The following is an 8468-nucleotide window of genomic DNA, read 5'->3' as shown; positions in this document are numbered from 1 at the left end:
AACCAAGAAGCTGCCCTTTTTTTTCAGCTCCAGTGATTTTGGCCCTAGTTTGACACTGCTCAGCAAATTCTAACTTCCATAACAAATGATCTTCTGCTAAACAATCTCTTGCAAATTGCTTCCATTCCTCTGGGTAGAAGGCCTCAGTAGAAAAGGACTCTAACAGAACTTGAGTAAAAGATGCTGTATGACCATATTGAGAGCATACAGCTCTCAATTCTTGTATTTGTTTAAAAGATATAGGTTCATGGACTGTCACTGTATTACCCTGCCCATCAGCTTGCTTCATAGTTGGAAAACCGTAAAACTCAGTTATATCTTCTCCTTTCTGCCCAGCTTGTTCTTCTTCCAACTCTGCAACTTCATCAGGATCTAAGTCATCCTCAAAGTCTTCTCCTAACAAGAAATTATTAGTATCAGGAGGGACATATAACTAATCTGAAGGAGCTGATCTCATTTTGTCTCCAAGCCTCCCATCTTTCTAACCTTTTTCTCTCTAAACCTGAAATTTTAACTTTCTCAGTTCCGTGCAACATATACAGACTATCTCTAATTAAATTCCATACAAAAAACATGCCTTGTCCCATTTTCATTCTCAGATTTACTCACCATACTCTTTTCAGTTTATCATTCAAGCTCACCAACACCCGCAGTGTCCTTCACTGATTCCCAGTATCTCAAATCCTACGTTCATGGGCTAAACTGCCAGAGGCCGCCAGCAGAGTCGAACAGTTCTTGGTTCGGGAATGAGGATTGAAATTAATAAACCAACACACAACACATGGGCTCTTTCCAAGAGACTCCAGGGTAAGCTTGTTTTATTCCAGACTCCTTTCAAGCCACAGCAAGAACACCTCAGCACAATGAGTAAATTCACAAGAAATCAAGCGAAAGGTGTGACTTTGCCAAGACATCCACCTGCTGTCTCAGACAAAAGGAGACAGACTTGGCAGTTTTTCACTGACTCCAGTGAAGGCCTCGGTGAAAGCAGTCTTTCTGCTTAGATCTAAATAACAAAGCAGGCTGGCAGAGCAGTGGCTCCCAACACATGGGAACTGCAGTGTTCTCTACTGAATGGGAAGATGGTTTTCTTGTTCTCGGCACACAGGCAATTGGCAAATTGGCTCTGCAAGGTAAAGGCACTTGCTGCCAAGCATGAAAACCTTAATTCAATTACTAGGACCCAGTGGAAAAAGAGAACTGACCCTCACAAGTTTGTGCTGACTACCACAGGGTGACAAATACACCAGCACATATACACATCCAAAACATTGGAAAAAGAAAGCCTTTTTATATGTATCAAGAACAAGCAAAGTAGCTGCCCTTTGCAGGTCTTTCTTTTCCAAGGTTCAAATTCTACTTTATAGCAATAAACTGTTTAATGTTACTATGTGTTTAAACATATTTGTGCCTATATAATAAATTCTCTTGCTGGTAATAAAAAAATTACTGTAACCAGGAAGGGACTATGCCTTTGATATATACCCTTCCAAAATGAGGAATACTTTCATCTTGACCAGGAAAACTATCTAATAAACACTACTTCCAAGTCACCTCATTTAGTCAGTGTGTGTGTGTGTGTGTGTGTGTGTGTGTGTGTGTGTGTTTATTTGTGTGAGTGTGTGGACGTGTGTGGACAAGTGGACATGTGCACGTAGAGGTCAGAGTTTGACTTCAGGTGCTACTCATCTTGTTTAGACTCTTACTGGGAACTAGGGCACACTGGAGAATGTCCCAGAGGTCTGTCTCTACCTCTGCAGGGATCCAGGGAGAGAGGGGGCAGGAAGAGCACTATCAACTGGGATGGACCGCGAGCCAAGAGAAGTTCACCCCGACAGCAGACTGATGGCACAGAAGCTGCCTCAGAGTCACCAGATGACCAGGCATGGGCATTTATGTGGGTTTTAAAAGGTTAGTGTGTCTCAGAATTGCTCTGCATAGCGCCTACAGCTTAATAATAAAACATAGTGTCTCTGTGTCATTTACTCAGGACCAATATGGCAAAGCGTACATTAGATACTCCCCAGTAGCTATAAGGAGTAAAAAGGGGCAAGCAAAACTTCCAGAAAAATAATTACATGAAATACTATTTCTCCAACCCTCCAAGCTAGTTTTAAAAGGATTTTTTTTTAAGTCCTGAAATTTGGCTTTATGTCAGAAGCATTTTCCCGCTTAGAAACCTTCAAAGCCTGCTATGTACTTGAGTCACTGACAGAGGCTGGCCCAGCTTTCCAGTTCTAGAGTTGCCTCTGTCAATTCATGCTTCACCAGTTCAGCCTATTCATTCCGCTACAAACATCCTTCCTCCTTAGAGTCTGAGTCTCAGCCCTCCTCTACCATGAAGCTTTTCCTCAAAACTGCTAGAAGCAGCTGTCATCTTGGACGCCCTCAGAGACCTTGTTATTCATCTTCCACGCCTTAAATTCCCTGAGGCTTTGCAGTGGATGTGTGATCTCCCCAGCCACACTACCCTGTCCTTCTCAGCAAAGACTGGGGTCCCCCCTGTGCCCAGCATTCAGCCCGCATCTGCACACTCAGGAAACGTTGCCTTTATGAATGTTTCTTCGGGCCAGGAGCGGTGCTTGGGTATCTACAGCTCTACGGTATGGTGCCGCTTCCTCACTACTTAACCACTGCTCATGTAAGCACTGCTTATGCAATTGCTGGAAGACACAGCGGTTTATAATCCACGGTCCAGCATCACCCGACTGAAAAGAGCGCCTGCTCCTCCTCCTTGCAAAGTCTTTTCAGCAGATGTGTCTAAAGCATGGCTGGTTGGAGGCACTCACTAGCAATGTCCTTGGCTTACAGGGGCGCTCAGGAGAGTCAGTTCAGTTTTGACCCAGAAAGACCTGAGCTCATCGCTGTCCTTTAGCGGAGAAAGCACCTCGTCCCTGCCAACGGTGGCCAGCGTGTAGAACTGCTCCTCTAGCTCCTTGGTGGTCCTGGCCTTGATGGAGGCCACAGAAGCCCGGGAGGTGCTGCTGCTGGGGGCCTCCTTCAGCTTCTGCTTGCTCCCAGTAGTGGTCTGAGCCTTGAACAGGATGTACTCTTTCTTTCAACTTCAGGTCTAAGTCCGAGGAGGAAGAGAAGATGAAGACTCTGAATAAACTCCTTGGATTTAGCGTTGAGTCTGCTCAGAGTGCGCTGCTTCTCGCTTCTCACCGTACCAGAGGAGTGCTCCTTGCAGTGGCTTGTCTTGCTGTTGCCTCAGGGCCTGGTTGGGGGGAGCTTTAGGGATCCTACTACACTGGACCCAGCCTGCAGCCGCCGGCTCCTGCAGCAGATGTTAGCTGGCACCACACCTGGCTGAAGTCCTCTTCGGGCTTCTTGCCTGCTGACTTCCGCTCTCCGCGGGTGTGCTGGGCACCCCACAGGCAAGGGGCGGCTGCTGTTACAACCGGGGCGGGGACTTTCCTTAACTTTTTGCTACCAGGGGCCTTGTTTGCAGTCCTCAGCCCTGCTGCTCCTCCTGGCAGTGAGATTTGAGTTTCTTGTCCCTCGGGCTGGCAGGCAGGAAGTTTCCTGCAGTCTTGCCCTTGGTCTTTCACCGGCGAGTAGTATTGATCCCTTTCCCGGGTGTGGCTGACATTTTTGATCAGGGTTGGAGGCTTGTGAGGATTAACTTTGTTTACCCATTTATGCAACTGCCGCTTGTTAAAAAGGAGCAGGTAAGGCCTGAAAACTGAAAACCCGGGACAAACAAAACAGTTTTTATAACAGACTCACTTAAAAGCACTGGCTGTTTTCATCTTGACATTCTCTGCTGAGCAAAAGAAAACTGACTGGGCTGGCAACAAGCAAAATGGAATCCCAGGTTTGTGTGGCAGCTCTGCTGTTACAGAGGATGACCAGGTGGCCCCTGGCATCTCAGTATACACGAAGCACTTTCGTTGAGAGGCCCTGTTTTTTTGTTTTTTTTTTTTTTACTTGACATCTTTGGGAAAATCTTTGACTCCATAACCCGACTCGCCTGCCCTCTTAGCATATACTTTATGTGTAGAGGCCAGTGGGCCACAGGTATTTAATGACAAAAGCAGCAACAATGGGAAGCTGACCCAGTGTGCCTTATATTAGCAGCCTGACTGAGTCCACCCTCAGCCTGCTTCTGCCATTTCTTCTGCCACACTCTGCTGGAAATGTCAGACACAAATGACTTCAGAAACCATTCCTGGAGGCAATTTTGCTAACTTAGAACAAATCACGGATGTCACACTTTTTATTTTAAACTCTGATCTACAGATCAACTCATGTGGAGGTGCAGGGAATGCCCAGAAACAGAATAGGAAAGACTGGGTTGATACCCCTCCCCTAAGAAGTCCACAGTTTTGAGTTGAGTCTGTAAGGATGTATGTTCCAAACAGTTTAAAATTTAAGATTTTTAAAGAGAATGTTGACTTCTAATAAACGCTCACTTTTGTAATGCTATAATTTATTAAAACAAATAGAAACGTCTTTTGAGAGGCCTGGAGCTTCAGTCACAAATTGGAAATTTCTGTGAATGGCATGGGGCAAACATTTGAAGAATCAGAGTAATGATTCCCCTAATATTTTTTCATGGTCTCTTCTCTCTGAATCTGTGGCACCCATAGCTTCAGGGGCCAGACACTAGCCTAGAACACGAATCTCAACCTTCCTGATGCTGTGACCCTTTAATATAGTTCCTCATATTGTGGTGGCCCCAACTATAAAATTATTTTCATTACTGTTTCATAACTGTAATCTTGCTACTATTATGAAACAAAATGTAAATATCTGTGTTTTCTGATGTAAAAAATGAAGCTAGACGACCCCTATGAAAGGGTCATTTGATTGCTAAAGGCCTAGAAAAAGAGTGTCTTTCTGAGTCAGGTCTATCATCTACCTTTCTGTCTACTCGTCATTTATCTCCTATCTACCTATGATCTATCTATCTATCTATCTACCTATCTATCTACTTACCCACCTGCTATCACTTATCTTGTTACCACTCACTCACCCATCTGTCACTGTGATGGTGCACTGGGTCTTGTACATGCTAGGCAAATGACACCCCTGATCTCCACTTCTGTTTGTGTTACAAGATTGTCGGTCATAAGCCTAGAGTTAGAATCCGTTAGGTTCTTCTATGTGAGAGAAAGAAGTTTCTAACATAAAAACTTCTAAAACCCTCCTTGGCATAGCAAGATTTTTTTTTTTTTCACAAAGAGGTACATACTGACAGCAGAGCTGGGGCTCCTGGTATAGTTACAGATCTAAGTGGGCAAGGGGAGGGCTGTGTTTGAGGCACTAGGTTGCTAGAGAGGCCTGCAGGAGGTGAGGGCACACAGCTCAGGGAGGTGGGAACCATAGAGAACCTCAGGAGATGGAGCCAGCAAGAACTGACCTAGTGTGCGTGTGTCCATCAGCCACAGCTTTGGTGCGGAGCCGGGATATACTGCTGGTAGCTCTTACAGACACAGGAGAGGGGATCTGCAGCAAGAAGTTACAAAATTCAAGTATCTCTGGGATGTGTGCTAGGAGGAAACGAAATTAACGTAGAGGGTTAAGACTAGAGTAATAACTGTTCAGTCAATGTGTTGTGATGCTTATTATTTAGCACATATAAAAGGGTCTCAATTATTTGTGTGATAGCCAGGTTAAAAGAGAAACAGAAACACAGTTTTGTAAAAATAAACATGTGACCATATTTTTAAAAACTAAAATTTAGAACAAAAATATTTAGGTAAGTGTAGGAAATGTATCTTTTGCTGTACACACACACATACAATAAAGGAAATGCCACTACTTTTCAACTGTAACTAATGGTGTCATGGAATTGTAATAAAACTAGTAACACACACCTTACAAGTATACAACTCAGGCGAACAGTCATTGGATGCTTTCCAAATTAGTACCTTAATACATGATACCTAATGTTGTCAGCATTAAGATGCTCTGTTTTTCTGTACTGTGTGCTAGTTTGTTCCCCTTTCTCAGTAAAAGTATCACCCTCATCAATCAGTTTAAAGAGGGGTATTTGTTTCTGCGGTTTGCATGTGATGACTCAGACAAGGGCACCACTTGAGCATTTTGTATAGAACTGTCAGTAGTGAAGCTATGTTTTAATGAATGACCTATTCAATACCACGTTAACGGTGTTCTTAATGTTCTAAGACACACAGTATTTTGTCTTTCTTATAAGATAAAGTATCCTTAATATGCCAGATAAATTTTTTTTAATGCTGCTATGTTTCCATCACCATGAAAATAGCTTTTGGGCTGGAGAGATCATTCAGCACTTGAGTACCTACTGCTCTTCCAGAGGACCAGAGTTTGATGCTGAGCACTCAAATCGGGCCGCTCACCCTCACCCGTAACTTCAGCTCTAGGGGATTCAGTGGCCTCTTTTGGCTTCCTTGAGCACACACCATGCATGCACACACATGTGTTCATATGCACTCACGAATTAACAGTAAATAAAATAATAAGACAAAAAGCATTTGAGTGCAGAGCTTGTTGCTTCATGACTGATCCCAGTATTTGAAGGTGGAGGATAACGAATTGTAGGTTCCGTGAGCTAAGCAACACTCCCGTGTCTTAAATGAGGATGTAGCTCAGTGTTGAGCACTTGCCTATCACACAGAACGACCCGGGTTTGCACCACTAAAGGTTTACATAATGAAATGATTCTTTCAGATGTTATCTCTCTGAGGATACCTAGTTGTTTTTCTCCTTTGCAGTCTGTTTCCTCTAATTTGCTTTAATATTTTTTATTTGAATGTGTGGGGTACGAATGTGTATGTGTGTGTGTTTGTGCACGTGTGGAGTTGAGAGACTGACATGGGTGTCTTCCCTGTTGTTCTCTGTTTGGCTGGAACCCCTGCCCTCTGCTGCACAAGCAAGGACTCCATCTGCTCACTTTCCCTCAAACCCATCTATACACATCATCACCTTTTGCCTCTTTCTGGCAACCCACCAAAGAGTGCCAGCCCAGGGTTTCAGAATTTGACCATATCTGGGCACAAACCCTGCTCCTACCTGACATGTCATTAGTCCTTATCTAAGCTCTATAAAACCCCCTTGCTTTAGCCTGGGTGTGTGACTTCATTGACTTCTACCTATAAGATCAGAGAACCCACCCGAGAGCTGCCTCCCAATAAATCTGCCTTTATACTCTCAATTTGGTTTGAATTACTTTATTACTTTGAAAGAAAAGGTTATTACTACCCACCTTAGTTTTGAGGCAGGGTCTCTGGTTGAAGCTGGAGCATACCAATTTGGCTAGACTGGCAGGCCAACAACCCCCCAGTATCTGCTTGTCTTAGGGTTACTATTGCTGTGATACAACACTTCCTCCTCCCTGGGGGCTGGAGAGATGGCTCAGAGGTTAAGAGAACTGGCTGCTCTTCCAAAGGTTCTGAGTTCAATTCCCAGAAACCACATAGTGGTTTACAACCATTTGTAATGATGTCTTCTGGCATGCATGTGTAAGACCTGGGGTCTCACAGCTCAGGAGTTTAAGATCGATAGCGCCCTTCCCAGAAACTCTCACAGACCACTCAACTCATTGCAAAAGCAAGAGGTTTATTTAACCCTTGTGCAATGGGGTCACCCCTGCCAGTCAGCAAAGAGTGGCACCGGGAGACAAAGGCTTTAAGTTTTTAAAAGAAAAATTGTGGGAAATTTGAAGTTTCAGTTTTGGCAATTTAGGATGGATGAGGAAGCTATAAAGTAAGATAATTGGTTAGTCTTAGGTGCTCGAGCTTGGCCAGTCCTGCCAAGTGTGGATGCAGCTGCAATTTAAGGTGGGGGTGGTTAGCTCATCCTTGAAGATTAGGGCTGCGGGCTCTTGGCTGGAGGTCAAAAGCTACTCAGAAGAAGTCTGGGTTCATTGCTAAGAAACGCTATCTCAAGGACAAGGGTCTGGTCCTTCTTTTGCTGAGTGAAGGTCATTGCTTGCTTGTTTTTGTTTTTTGTTTGTTTGTTTGTTTGTTTTTGTTTTTTTTTTTTCTATCTGTCCTCATTTTTAGGGTCACATTTCTCCATTCTCTGGAAAGGTACTAAGAGGCTTTAGCTTAACCTGGACCTAAAACTCAAAACTATAGGCTTTAGAAGACATACAGGTTACAAAGTTAGTCTAACCCTTTCACATGCATACATGCAGGCAGGATACTGTATACATAATAAATTGAGGTAGCCATTCCATGTGACCTGAGATGGTCACGTGGGTGCAAGTCCTGCTGGCTCGCTATTCTTGTTGTTTTCAACAGACACCTCCTGTTTTGCTTGGTTAAGCCTCCTGTTTTGCTTGGTTAAGCCTCCTGTTTTGCTTGGTTAAGCCTCCTGTTTTGCCTGGTTAAGCCTCCTGTTTTGCCTAGTTAAGCCTCCTGTTTTGCCTAGTTAAGCCTCCTGTTTTGCCTAGTTAAGCCTCCTGTTTTGCTTGGTTAAGTTTCCTGTTTTGCTTGGATATATTTACTTGGAAACCTATGTAAGTAGTTTACTCTGTA

This window comes from Meriones unguiculatus, chromosome 18, assembly GCF_030254825.1.
Source record: "Meriones unguiculatus strain TT.TT164.6M chromosome 18, Bangor_MerUng_6.1, whole genome shotgun sequence".
Taxonomy (NCBI): domain Eukaryota; kingdom Metazoa; phylum Chordata; class Mammalia; order Rodentia; family Muridae; genus Meriones; species Meriones unguiculatus.
The sequence above is the reverse complement of the archived record's forward strand: the minus strand, read 5'-3'. Positions refer to the sequence as shown.